General features: G+C 48.5%; 1 protein-coding gene across 1 annotated transcript in view; it reads right to left on the bottom strand.

Moving 5' to 3' along the window:
* VAV3 (vav guanine nucleotide exchange factor 3) overlaps window positions 1–13,299 on the bottom strand; it is a 274,456-nt gene that overhangs the window by 97,166 nt on the left and 163,991 nt on the right. The window lies entirely within an intron of this gene.

The raw sequence follows: 13,299 nt of genomic DNA, 5'->3' as shown, positions 1-13,299 counted from the left end.
GCTGGAACAGCTAAGTGTAGCCACTTCTAGGGGACTTTCATATATTCACAATGTACCCAGGTCACAGAAGAAAGCAGCGGAACGAGAAAAGGGTAAGTTAAATCCGAGGTGCACCCAGAACGCTAAGGTGACACTCTCCGAGACGTTACAAGCAGTTTGAGGAATTGCGGGAAAAGTCTGAGCAACGGATGGGTGCAGATGCCCCTTCTTTAGGACACACAGAGCACGGGTGGGCAACCAGCCGTCGTTCTCCACGGGACCAGGAGAGGCCTCACGGAAACACATTCACCAAGGCAACTGGGAGTGGCAGGCAGCGAGGCGCCGGCAGGAGAGGCCAGCCGGCCAAGCCGCGTGTTGACTGTGAGCGTGCTCCAAATGAGATGGAGTACAGCACCAACGGCGGCCTCACCTTTAAGGAAAATATCCCCATGCAAGCGGAAAAGCACAGCCATCTATTTCCACGGGGTGCTTCTGGGTCACTGATTAAAAATGAGAGCGTTCTCCTTCACAAAGGGAGGGGCACAGCAAAGACAGAAATCTGGAAACACAACTCTCTTCACATTGTTCAGAAAACACAGGATGCTCAAGGCCATAAAGCCAGGCATTGAAAAAGCTTCCAACCCCATTTCCATTTCCTTAGCCCCAAAGGGCTGTTCATGCTCCTGTGTGTGTCGAGGCAACACAGTCACAGCTGCATCGTCAAGGAACAGCATGGGTCCTGGGGACTTGCAGAATTCACCAGCCTGGAGTTTGGGGCTGGGAGTAGTAGGTCTTCTTCGGGCTGACACTCACATCAATTGGCCCCAAACAGGTTCAGAATTCTGTTGATTTTGGAAACCCACCTAGGACAGAAATGGGACAACTTCCTCTTAGGGTCAACTCATGTTGACCTTGGACCATTGCTATTTTACACTTTTGCCAACTAACTAGGAATAAGCTGACTTTCCAGAAGACAAAAAGCTGAGAGGAGAACCACATCGCGAGGTCGAAAAGGAAAGTCTTATAATAAAGAAAATAATTCTGAAAACAGTGTTAACAGTAGTTGCCGTCAGGGAAATACGACCTGAGCAGAACAGTGGGGAAGAACCAGGGAAGGGCTTTTGAAACCAGAACCGCATATCATTTTTAAAATTTAAAATCAAATGCTAGAGAATGAAAGGTAACTCTCTAACCCTGAGCTGCTGCTGGGGCGCAGCGGAATACGAAAGTGGAGCGGAGGGCAGGGGTCTGAAATTCCACCTGGGCTCCAGTCCCAACTTCCAAACCACTAGCAGTGTGACCTCGGGCAAGTCAGCAAGTGGAAACCAGGAATACTAATCAAATCAGACTCACAGAGTGAGGTAATGCATGTAAAGTGCTGAGGATGCTGCCCGGCCCGTAGCTGGTGTTGGATAAGTACTGGCTGTCATTTGGGAACTGCTGATTCCAAACCCACATATTCTTGATGTTATCCGGCTTTCTGAGTGGGGAGAGTGCCTTAGGCATCTTGGGACTGAGGCCCCAGAGGGTTCCCATTCGGAAGGTCATTATATGCTCCGTGTCCTTGAGACCGAAGCCATGCATTATTATCTCAGCACAGTAAGAACTGGGGTTACTCAGGAGAAGACAGGTGTAAAAAAGCCCGGGGAATTACTGAAGTCATATCAAGTGCCAAGGGAAGAGAGACGCCAGCACGCATGGTCTATTGTCTGTGGAGACGCAAAACCAAAGACAGTGCAGCGGCTGGACAGGACGAGTTGGACAGGTAGCTCAGAATGGAAGAAGACAAGAGAAACATCGGAATTACGGACAGGCCAACGCAAAGACAAAAACGATCCCCAGTGGCATTTATTGCACACCGCTCATGCACGGGGCACGTTAACAGGCTCTCCGTGTGCTGTCTCGCCTCTGCTTCTCACAAACCTGCGGTGGCCATTCATTCATTCACTTCACGCTCATTTACACGTCCTCATTTAAACAGCCACCTTCTCCCGTAAGTCAGATACCAAGCTCTGACTGGTCCATCAGCTTCCGGATGTAGGAAGTAATCATTCTAACCATATGGAAGTTATCTATCGATAAGGCAAACGTTTGTGCCAAATCCTCCAATACCGGATCTAGGGGAGCAGTCCTTAAAATTCAGAAGAAGTTTCTAAGACAAATAAAAGGCTGCTGTTGTTACCTTGACACTAGCTTATATATAAACCATCTCTCCAGGAGAACTGGAGGCAGATCGGGTGAACGCACACATCCCAGCGCCCCACCGAGACCTGAAGGTGTCTGAGAGACAAACGCCACGCGGTGCCCTCGAGGCAGGGCGGACCCCTGAGCGAGCGCGTCAGAGGAGTCAAGTTCTCACTCACACACTCTTAGAATTGCTAGCTAAACGTCCAAGAATGTCAGAACGGTGCATCCACGTGGTTTTCGTCAAGTCTCAAGCACTTCTGAAGTCTCCAGTTCTGCAAAGGCGCATTTAAAGTAAGTCTTAGCCAAAAATAAAAATAAGATTGATCATTTTACACCTCACACTTAGACTTCCCTGTAAGATTCAATGTTTAAGGGTCTCGTTAAGTGGTGGATTTTGATGTTGTTTTTTCCTTTCTTCTGTCAACGTGAAAAATGACAGAATACAACCCAAATATTTCTTTTTTAATTATCCCATATTGTGCCCTGGCTGGGTGGCTCCACTGGCTGGAGCATCATTCCACACATCAAAGGCAGTGGATCTGATTCCTGGTCAGGGCACATGCCTGGGTTGGAGGTTTGATCCCCAGTCAGGGCGCCCATGTACGAAGCAACTGATAGATGTTTCTCTCTCACACTGGTGTCTCTCTCCCTCTCTCTCTCTAAAATCAATAAAAACATATGCCTCAGTAAGGATTTAAAAAGTAAATAAAATATCCTATATTGTGAACTTAAATGCACCAAGTAGAAAATAGATAAGTACGAAGGACATTTTTCATACAACCTTCCAGTAAATAAACTATCCTAAATTCCTACTTGTTTTTTTCCCAATATGTTCTCATAACACCACCATATACTAATTATACTGCTGGACAGTTAAAAAGGTAAGAAAATGAAAAACAAACGGGTCCTTCAAAAACCAAGTTAAAAAACCAACAAACAAGAAACAAGGATCTGAAGGGACACCTTCACCTATTCCTAAGGATTCACAAAAGGAATGGAAACAAAAAAGAGGTTTACAAATCACATCCAAATCTTATTCTTTATATTCCAAATCAAGCCAGGTCTTTTATCTCAGGAAATAAATAAATACTTTCAAAATACCAATAAAAGTAAGATAATGCTTGGCTCTGAAAAATAGCATTTCCTTATGTTGCATATTATACTTCTTTATTTCACTCGACGTTGGCTTTATAGTAATTTTAAATACACATCTATCATGGAATTTCGGGGACATCTCGAGGAAATTATTGGGCGAAATGTAAAGTTAGTGGAAGCCATGATAAATTTCAAGTGGAAAAAATGTCCAGCTGCATGTGCTTTGGGTCTTGATTTGTTACAACCTTCGTGTGTGGCTTTTGGCACATGACATATCTTTCTGTCTCAGTGTCTTCACCAAGCAGAGAGTTATGGCTGCCGTCCCTGCTACTGAAGTGAAGGCCGGGCCCCGCAGTGAGAGGAGGAGGGCGGACCACTGGTTGGTACCTGTTCTCTGTGCCATTCAAATGTGTCCTGAAGATGAAATGAAAACACACATGCATACATCCTCTGCACTTTATGTACTAAATGATGAAAAGCCTTGTACAAAGGCCAGATGCTAACCCTATCATTGCTGTTACTGTCGTAAGTGACAAAGACATCACGGAAAACCCAGAAGCCTCACACAGGCAGAACAGAATGAATGATGACCAACCCACCCCTGGATCTGGAATCAATGGGAATAAAGCTTTTCTTGGCTTAGACACGTAATGAGCATATTAAAGCTTATTATTATTGTGTATTTAGTCATACATCCAACAACTGCATGGAGTGCTGGTTGTTTTCTGACATTGGGAATGTAACAGTAAATCTCGCTCTCTCCACCAACAATGGAGCCCCAGTTAATTTGGGTTATCTTGCTTTACTTCAGGTCTTCCATTAAGACAGACTAGCGCGTGACTGAGAGACAGAAAGTTGTCTGCCTGTTCAGGATTCAGCGCCATCGTGTATAAAGGAAAGATCCTAGAGGATTTGGATTTTCTCATTCTCTGGCCCAATAAAGCTGTACCATGATTTAAAAAGTCAAGAAGACATGAGCCAGGAATGCTGGGGCCGGTGTGGCAAATTTAACTCCTTCCGCACATTTTAAATTGGCTCGGATAATACTGAAGTTGGCGGTTTTAGAAGCCCAGGAAGATGGAGATGACACAGCCACAAAGCAATCTTTGGGGACCCCAGAGGGACTCAGAAAGGTAACCTACAAGCTTCCTCGGGATTTACCCTTCAACTTCAAAGATGATCAAGGAAGAAAACCTTTGACGGCTTTCTGTTTGATACTAAAGTCTCTGAAGTGCAACACAAATTGAGCAGGATTTCAGTCTAAATTTGGCATGAATGGAGGCCACTACCACTTACCAAAACCAAAAGTGACTGTTCAGAGAAATCCAGCATTTTAAAACGTTAAATATATGTATGAAGGGAAAGGGCATATTCATTAGTCACATTTCTAGGACAAAACAGACCAGGAGCGAAGACTCTCCCAGGGGTGTGGTCGCATGCTAGGCCTTGGAGACTTCAAGGTCAGGAGGACACCTGCTCTCTCCACGCCGGCCGTGGCCCTGCAGAGGCAGGAGTCCCGAGTGGACGATGTGTGAAGAGGGGGAAGACCTGGGCAGGACCTGCAGAGCCGTGTGGCAGGCAGTCACAGAACTGTCTGGGGACCAGACCCAAGAACTGGAGATGGGAGGGCAGAGGGGAGGACAGGAGAGTCCCCACGCCACAGCTGATACGACTAAAACTTTTATCACAGCGAGAGAGAAGGGACTGGTGTGCAGAGGTTTACACCAGGCACAGCAGACCGTTAGCCTGAGAGCTGATGCCCAGAGGTCTAGGGCGGACCAGAAACCCACGTATGGGTTCAAGTTTGTAGATCAAGTTGCGGCACAAGGACGGAATCAGGGCATAAGAAAGCAGGACCGCAACAGAAAAACAGGTCTGGAGGGGTGGGCTGGGAGGGTCCACTTGGCAGGTAGTTAGAGTAACATGACTGATGCTATCGGATTTCTGTACTTGTCTTAAAGTCCTTCCCACCGCCGATCGGGGCTGTGAAGGTCTGACAGACAAGAACCACAAGGTCAGTGACCTAAACCAAGGTCAAGGGCCTCTGGGGAACTTTCAGCATCTAAGCCAGAAAGAAAGCGCACACAGCTCTGAGAAGGCAGTCATTGCACGCTGGCATTCAGAACTGCTACAGCGTTTGGCAAAAGTAGAGAAAAGTCTGGTCAGGTGAGGGAAGCAGAGGCTGTGAGGGCGGCAGGTGTGCCTGACCCCCGAGGACTGGATGGGGATGAAAGCCGTGCGTGTCCCACAGGGTCCGGGTAGAAGCAAACACAGCTGTGTCTCTCTCTGCAAAAGGAAAACACAAGCCACCTTCCAGCACCAAGGCAACCTTGGAGGAAGGAAAGCCCAGGCTTTGCAGCCTGTCCCTCAGCCTGAAGGACATCCGGTGCTGCCCTCACACCACAGGGCACGCAGCACACAGGGGTGTCCAGCACACACCCGCGGCCTCCCGCCCAGAGCAGCTGAGGGCCACCGTTCACCCCACGCTGCTTTCTGTCCCCCAGCACTGGGGGGATAATATTCCACGTGTGATTCTGAAGAAAAGAAGTCCATACCTGAGAACACTCCCTGGGGGCCCGAAGGAGCAGACAGCAAAGGGGAGGTTTATGATTTTGGAATATGCCCCAAAGCCGGAACGCACACCTTCAGCTTCCGCGGTGAAGCCGTACACAGAGCCTCAGTTCCTGCCTTTCAGCTGAAGGTTGGGTTTTGCTTAGTTGTTTTCCCTTCAAAACTAATTACATTAGAGAAACTTCGAGTAAAATATTCTGCAGAGTGCACCTCTTGCCATCCTTGTCAGTGAACTTCAGATTGCCCTGTGGTTTGGGGTTCTCTACCCTACAGTCTCTCACCACTTTCAAATCATTTAAACTCCCCAGCGAGGCCAGAAGCACACAGAACAGGAAAACTCAAGTGGCTCTTCCTAAAACAAAAAAATCCAAACAGTCTCACTGGCTCGAAACAGACCCATGAGCCAGCTGACCTCAAAAAACAAAAAATTTCTGCCTTCAAAAACTCTCCAGACATACTAGCAAATGGACTCGTTTCCAAAAACACTCAAGTGTCTGCGATGCTCTAGACAATGTGTAACAAAACCACAATTAAATCCCTGACCTTGGAAGGTCCTGTTGCGAGTGAGAAAGGACGGGCTGAAGCCTGCAGAGTCCCCCCAACCCCCTCCTTCCCTGAGGTTCAGTGTGAACAGCTGCACGGAGGTGCCATTGCTTCCCTGAAGAACATCCCCACTGGGCCTCGCCTGCCCTCCCGGCCCAAATCACAGCCACCGCTGCCGGGCTCAGCCCTGCCGGTGTCACTGCCCTTCAGTGCCCCCGTCCCCCTGACACACACACACAGGCAGACATCCAAGCAGGACCTGCCCCTCCAGCCAGCGGCTCAGCCCTGCGGCAAGTTCTTTGTCAGCCACCCACACCCTCCACTTGGACCCCTCTGGCTTTTGACTGGATTCTCCTTCTGGGCCTGGCCCCTCCTCGGACAGACAACCTTCTGGCGCAGGCACAAAAGCCCGTGGGCAGTGACCAAACCGGCTCCCGGCCATTGTCTGTCCACTCCGGCCCGAACGCCAAGCCCAAGTTCATCGGAGAAGAGAAACCCGCGTCTTTGCTCAGCCTTGGATGGCTCCAGACGTCTGCAGCGCTGTGACGGCTGGGTACGCACTTTCCCGTTTAATGTCCCGACAGCTCTGTGAATAGGTATTGTTACCTCCATTTGCAGATTATGAAACAGAGGCTCTCAGAGTTCAAGTAAAGTGTTGAGGGTCCCCTAACTAGCAAATCTAAGTGCTACGATTCAAATGTTGGGTACTGGTTTCTAAAACGAATGCTCTCAACCTCTGTTTGATATGACCTCCGTATTAATACAGAAGAGGGCATTTTTAGGGAGTCCTGGTTTCCGGGAATCTGCAGGCAGCCCATCCCTGGGATGGTGATCAGGAGAACAGCCCCTGCCCACGAGCATGTCCCACCGCAGGGCAGGACCCTCACTCAGCAAGGCTGTGGCCACGCCGAACCATAAGCTCAGAGCTGCGACCACGGGATGTCCCAGCTGGCAAGCTGACGCTACGTTGGACCGTAAGGCAGCAGGGCAGCTTCGTGGACCAGCCCACCATCCAGCAGCTCAGGAACAACTGAACACCACTGTCAGCCACCCGACACAGAGCATCGTGTGCCTTCCCAGCCCCCGAGACGGTCTGGGGTCGCGCCTTCCCTTCTGCCATATTTACATTAGCGGCACCACCGAGTCCCGAGTGTTGTCCAATAAGAACACAGTATCTCACCAACGTGGAGCTGAAGTTAAGGGTGAGTGAGTTAACTCGCACGAAGGGCCTGGCTCGTGCCTGACTCACACTAAACGCAGAATAAGTGGTAACCAGCATTACTGTAATTAAATGCTGCGGCGAATGCTGTAAGGAAGATACGGCATCCCCATTCTCTGTTCTGTGACTTCCTAACTGTGGCTCGTAAGAGTGAAGTAACTTGTCCAAACTCACGAAGCTGTTAGGGGGCTGAGCTCCGATCTGACCAGCAAATACGACCTGATACTAAGGAGCCTGGAAACGAGTGTGTGGGTCCAAGAGCCACAGAAAGATGTCGGGTAGGAAAGAGACACCTCCAACAGCAGCATCTCGTTGAAAGCTCAAAAGAGGCCAGTTTAGCGAAGGGAGCCTTCCCGGGCTCACTTCAGCCTCAGCTCCACGCGGTGTTTCCTGGTCGTGAATATTCTACCTTCTCTCCCGGCCTCCCAATCCTGCTTAGCGCTGTCGGTTCCGTCCCTGCCTTTTCCTTGTGGCCTTCCTGGCTCACTGCAGACCCTGTGATCTGTCCTTTCTCAAAAATTATGTGGCACTTACCCCCCGAAAATTGTCTTATATTATTACTCCACTGCTCAACTCATTCCTTTATTCAATAGATATTTATTGAATGCCTAATGTGCTGGAGAGGAAAAAAAAAACAAACACAAACACACCCAGATGCTGGCCTTAAGGCCCTCTCCGTCTGCGATGAAGATGAAGAATTTAAAGCAGCAAATCTATTAAAGTGCCCCCAGAGGTGTAAGATAGGGAGGGGAACAAAGAAGACATTGATTAGCCTCACGGTGCAGGTCGGTGGGGGTGTGGAGGGCGTGAGAAGAGAGCAACTGCCTTCGATCTGAACTGGAAAGATGTGACGGCATTTCCTCCTAGACACCAGGAGAGCCCAGCCCACAGACGGGTAAAGAACACGGTGCTCAGAGGCCCAGAGCCGCAGAGGAGCCTGGCCTGGCCTGGTGCCCCCTGAGCTCAGTCTGGTGGCAGCCCTAGACCTGGAAAGCATCGCGCTGGGGCCAGGCAGGGCCGGTGGCAGTGGCCTGTGTACGCTCACCGGGGTCGCAGCCCCATCTGCGGGCAACAAGTAGCCACTACAGACCAGCCTGCAGAGATCCACATTGTGTCTGCATGTCAGGAAGAAAACTCCGCAGCCACGTCGGGGGTGGAGGGGACCAGGGACAGGGAGATAGCTTCCAAGACGACTGTCACAGGCTTGGTAGATGGGTCTGAAAATTGCAGCTGAGACAGTGAGATCAGAAGTGGAAAATAAGTCCAAATTAAAGGTCAACCCAATAGGAGAGTGGCGCGCCGTTCAGAGACAGGCAGTTTAGCTCAGTGGAAGCTCCCGGTGACAACACTGCAGCAGGGAGACCCCTTAAGAGCCGAACAGCAGCCCAAACAGAAATGACAGAAACTGCTGACTCTGCGTGACTGGCGTCATCACGGGGCAGGGCCTTAATCTCAACGGCCCTCCGACTCGAAGGCTGCTGACCCCCAGGCTGATTCTCCGTAAAGACGGTGGGAAGTACACGGGAAGCACTCGACGTGAAGGGCACTGGGGACGGCTGAGGACACGCTCCGGGGTTACTGACTTTGGGTCAAGCTTTGAAAAGGCTGGTCACGCCGAGCAAATTTCAAGGGCTCAGCAGAGCTCATTTCTCGGGTTTCCTGGGCAAGTATCCGGCTCCCACCCAGGAATCCTTCCACTCAGTGGCAGTTTCTATCCGCCTCAGAGCAACAAGAGCAAGCGTGTTGTCCTGGGAAGTGGGTCCTTTCAAACGGCAATTCTCACAAAAGAAGGCCAACTCGAACCTCCTTCCAAGTTAGGCCGAATCCTCTAATGAAAGATTTTAATACAATGCCCTCCATATCTCTGTGGCAGAACTAAATGATGATGTGTGGTAGCTTCCCTCCGGGGCTGTTGAAAAAAATCAGTGATCTTTCACACATCTGAGCTCTGATATTTGCAAAGTGCTTTCGGTTCAGAAGAGGAAAAGCACCACACAGGTGAATCAATCAATCTGTCCAAAAAAAAAAAAAGTTGCTCACAGAAGACAAACAAATCACTGCGGAGCAGAATTTTATTAAACTCGACTTAGGTCTGGTCCCCACATGAGTTGCACACATCCTTCCAGAGCCCCTGTGTTTGGGCGGCGAGAGACACGCTTCTCGGAAGGGTGCTGACCACCAATGGCCAGCTGGCCTGTCTCCGCCTCCCCGGTCTGGCCCCTGACCTGTCCTGGAAGAAGTTACTGGTTAAAGGAACGGATCCGTTCTCTACATAATAATACTCTGGCTTATTAGGCGTTACATATCCAACGACCCTCCTCACTGAAAACCAGTCACGATAGTTTCCTGGACTACACACCCTCCGGGCTTTTGCTCAAGGGTTCTCGGCCAGTTTCTTTGGCCACTGCACAAAAATAATGTGTTCGACCAAATGGTCATAGACTATGAATCTTACTCATTATGATTTTGAATGGAAGCAGTGCCTTCACTTATAATTAACCTAATTAAACTAATTTTCAGTGTCATTTCATCGTCACTTCTGTAGACGGAATAAGGCTTGCCGAAGTCACCTGATGGATTACAGAGCAGGTGCACAGAATCCAAAGCACATCATCACCGTGAGGGCGTGGAAGCCCTAACCTTCCCAAAGGGACCACACACTATTATCATCCGCCAGGTACATCCATGCATGTTCTTATAAACAGACGTGTACACACCCATGTGTGCATGTACCCACAAGTAGTGACGGATGTATTTTTGAGAACTGAAAGAAAGCAAGCCCAAGAGAGAAATGTCACGACTGCAGGGTTGAGACAAAGGGGAACGAACTCACACTGTTATTTTCCTACCGGAATCAGCTAACGCACCGCCCCCAGCCTTCTCTCACCATTCCCAAGCCTTCGGCGTACCCAAGAAAGAGGCTGCATGGAGGCAAATAGAAGATCAAAGTTTCTAATGATGCAAGGAAAAAGTGGATTGCAAACGGTTTTCAACCCCCCACTGAACGGATCAATGTATTAAGTCCCAGAGATGGAAAGAGACCCGCCTAGGCCACTTGGGAGAGTCGGTGGTCAGACGGGGGTCATTCCTCATCTGTTTTCTCCCTGTCCCTCTGCGCTGAACTCCACAACAGTGTCATTGCCACTCGGTTTTCTATTCTGCTTGTGGGATGATGAATAAGAGCTACGCAATTAAATCTCAGAATCTTGAAGCCTTCATGACTATTCATCATGAACATGACCCTCATCTGCCTTCCCTTCCCTCCAAATTATTAAAGACTATTACTCAAACATAAATTAATCATTAGGCATTTAACCTCCAAACACCTTTATGAAATCAGGTTTATTGGCAATTTTACATAACTGTGAATTCTCACTTGACAAATGAATTCAAAAACCAATTGCAAACAGTCTCCTAATAAACATTTAAAATTGATATTTGACTACTTCCCCAACCAGTCAGACATTCAGATTGTCAGCCTATCTGGTGTGTTCGAAATAGCCAGCTAGCCATACTTTAAATTCAACATAAGCCCACGAGACTCAGCCTTTGTGGGCTTGGCACATTTCGACCTGTGTCAATATCAAGAGTCCATACAAACCTAATACCGAAACAGTCTCTTACGTTGAAATTTCATAAAACCAAGGATTCTCTTAAAGCATCAATACCCTTTCAGAGTCACTTCCAACCCCCCAAATAAACTCAATCTAAGGGGACTTTTATTATAATTGAATGTGGAATTGCTCGTTGGACTTCGCAACACATTAAACAATTGAACAAGCAAGAAGTTTAATTAAATTTCTAATTCACTCTGGATCCCACTCTATCCTGCAAATGTGAGGCTTCACGCTGGTACCAAGTGTTCTGGAGTCAGAGTGCCTACCTGTAATGCCCACAGTCAGCCGTGCACTGATGCCACAGGGATGGCAGAATGGCCGGTGCCATCACTAGTATCCACTGGGGACCACTGCCCGAGACTTCCTCCTCTACCCCAAGCCCACTGGTCCCCAGACAGGGCTATTGGGAAAGGGGAGATGCCCGTTTTATGGAAGAGGAACCCTCTAATAAAAGGCGTGCCTTGAAAGAGCGATCATCATTCCACTACCTGCTAATCTCCTGGCTTTGGGGAAGTGCCTGCATCGTGGGCAAAGTTGCCCTGGGGCCACTCGGACGCATAGTCTGAGGTCAGCCGGTACATAGGCCCCAATCGCCAACCTGTTAACTGACCTATGTACAAAAAGACTGAGGGGAGGGCGGTGGCACCACTCCTCACCTCTGTGGCTCTGAATCTAGGGTTCTCTGTCACATGGCCCCAAAAGAACACTGTCAGGGGACAGTCTCACATGTATGAGTATGCATGGTTCACATAACTCTATGTGTAGAAGTGTGTGTATGTGTCCAGCACAAAATGTCCCCAGATCATCTGTACTGAGGGAAAGGCTTAGTACAGACTACTTATCATCTTGCACAAGTCCAATGGCACAAGCAAACAGGATGCTTAGCTACATACAACCAGCTGAAAAAGTGTTTGCAAGACGAGACACTAAATGCAAGCCTAAGGCTCAATTCACTCATCATCGTCACTGAGCATCATTTTAATCTTGATACTTCCTAGCTTGAAGGACCCACGAGAGTTTCTAATTCATTATTCCCAGTGCCTGTGGTAATGCAGAAAACCCATTAGGTTGCCCTATGGTGTTTCTTCTAGTAAATCAAATCCCCGCGAAAAAAATAGTTGAGCTCTTTCTCAGTCTGGAAGATGCTTAGGGCATCGCGATAATTGAGAAACGCAATTGCAACCCTCGCCACAGTTAAACAGCCGGGGCAGAGTTCTGCCTCAGTAAACCATGACCTTGGGTCTGGCTTGTTACGCATGCAACACTTGTTCCAAGCGATCCCGTCTTTAAAATGCACCAACAGCCGCAGCTTTAATTTAAAATGCCAGTGTTCGATATGTCAAAGCTCAAATATTCTCTGAGAAGGAGCTTTCATGTGTATCTATTATTAATGCACTATCAAAGAACAGATCCCCAAGTTGATTCCGGCCAATGAGTCATTACTCAAAGACTACATAAAGCGAACCCGGTGTACTGCAATAGATGGATTTTGTTTCTGGTACCTCTGACTGTCTGGGGGAGGGGAAACAAAGGAAAACACATGTGGTGTGCAGTTTCAGGCCAGGAGATAGAAACCCTGAGTCCGATAGGGCGCCTGTTTTACCCCTTTCTGGCCCCTGGGGGGAAGACACTCTTTGGGGGCAGCCCTGGGAGAGCACACCTTGCAGCGTGGCTTGCCGAGGGGAGCCAGTGGGGGGACTCCACCGAGAGCTGGGTGGCTCAGGCAGGCTACTTATGTCTCTGGTCTTTAGTCTTCTCATTTGCAACCACAGAATTTACCCCCCCCATTAAGTTTTGTGACGATTCAATAAGGCAAATATAAGAACTGTGGGACTGTGCTTACAGATACAGCATTAACGTCAGCAAACGTTCATTCTCTCCTAGGACTGAGGTAAGGAGAGACTCACAGAATAATAAGTGATAAAAGGGGTTTGGGGTTCACCGCAACAACAGTCAACTATAAACTAGGATAGTATTTTTAGTGAATTTTTTTTTTATTTAACAATGCCCATCAACTTAGGGCATCTGTGACTTTTTTTAAATCCTTATCCAAGAATATTTTTTATTGATTTTAGAGAGAGGAGAAGG

The sequence above is a fragment of the Sturnira hondurensis genome, unplaced genomic scaffold, assembly GCF_014824575.4.
Source record: "Sturnira hondurensis isolate 20B ecotype Veracruz unplaced genomic scaffold, ASM1482457v3 Scaffold0006799, whole genome shotgun sequence".
In the NCBI taxonomy this organism is placed as follows: Eukaryota; Metazoa; Chordata; class Mammalia; order Chiroptera; family Phyllostomidae; genus Sturnira; species Sturnira hondurensis.
This window is presented reverse-complemented; position numbering and strand designations above follow the sequence as displayed.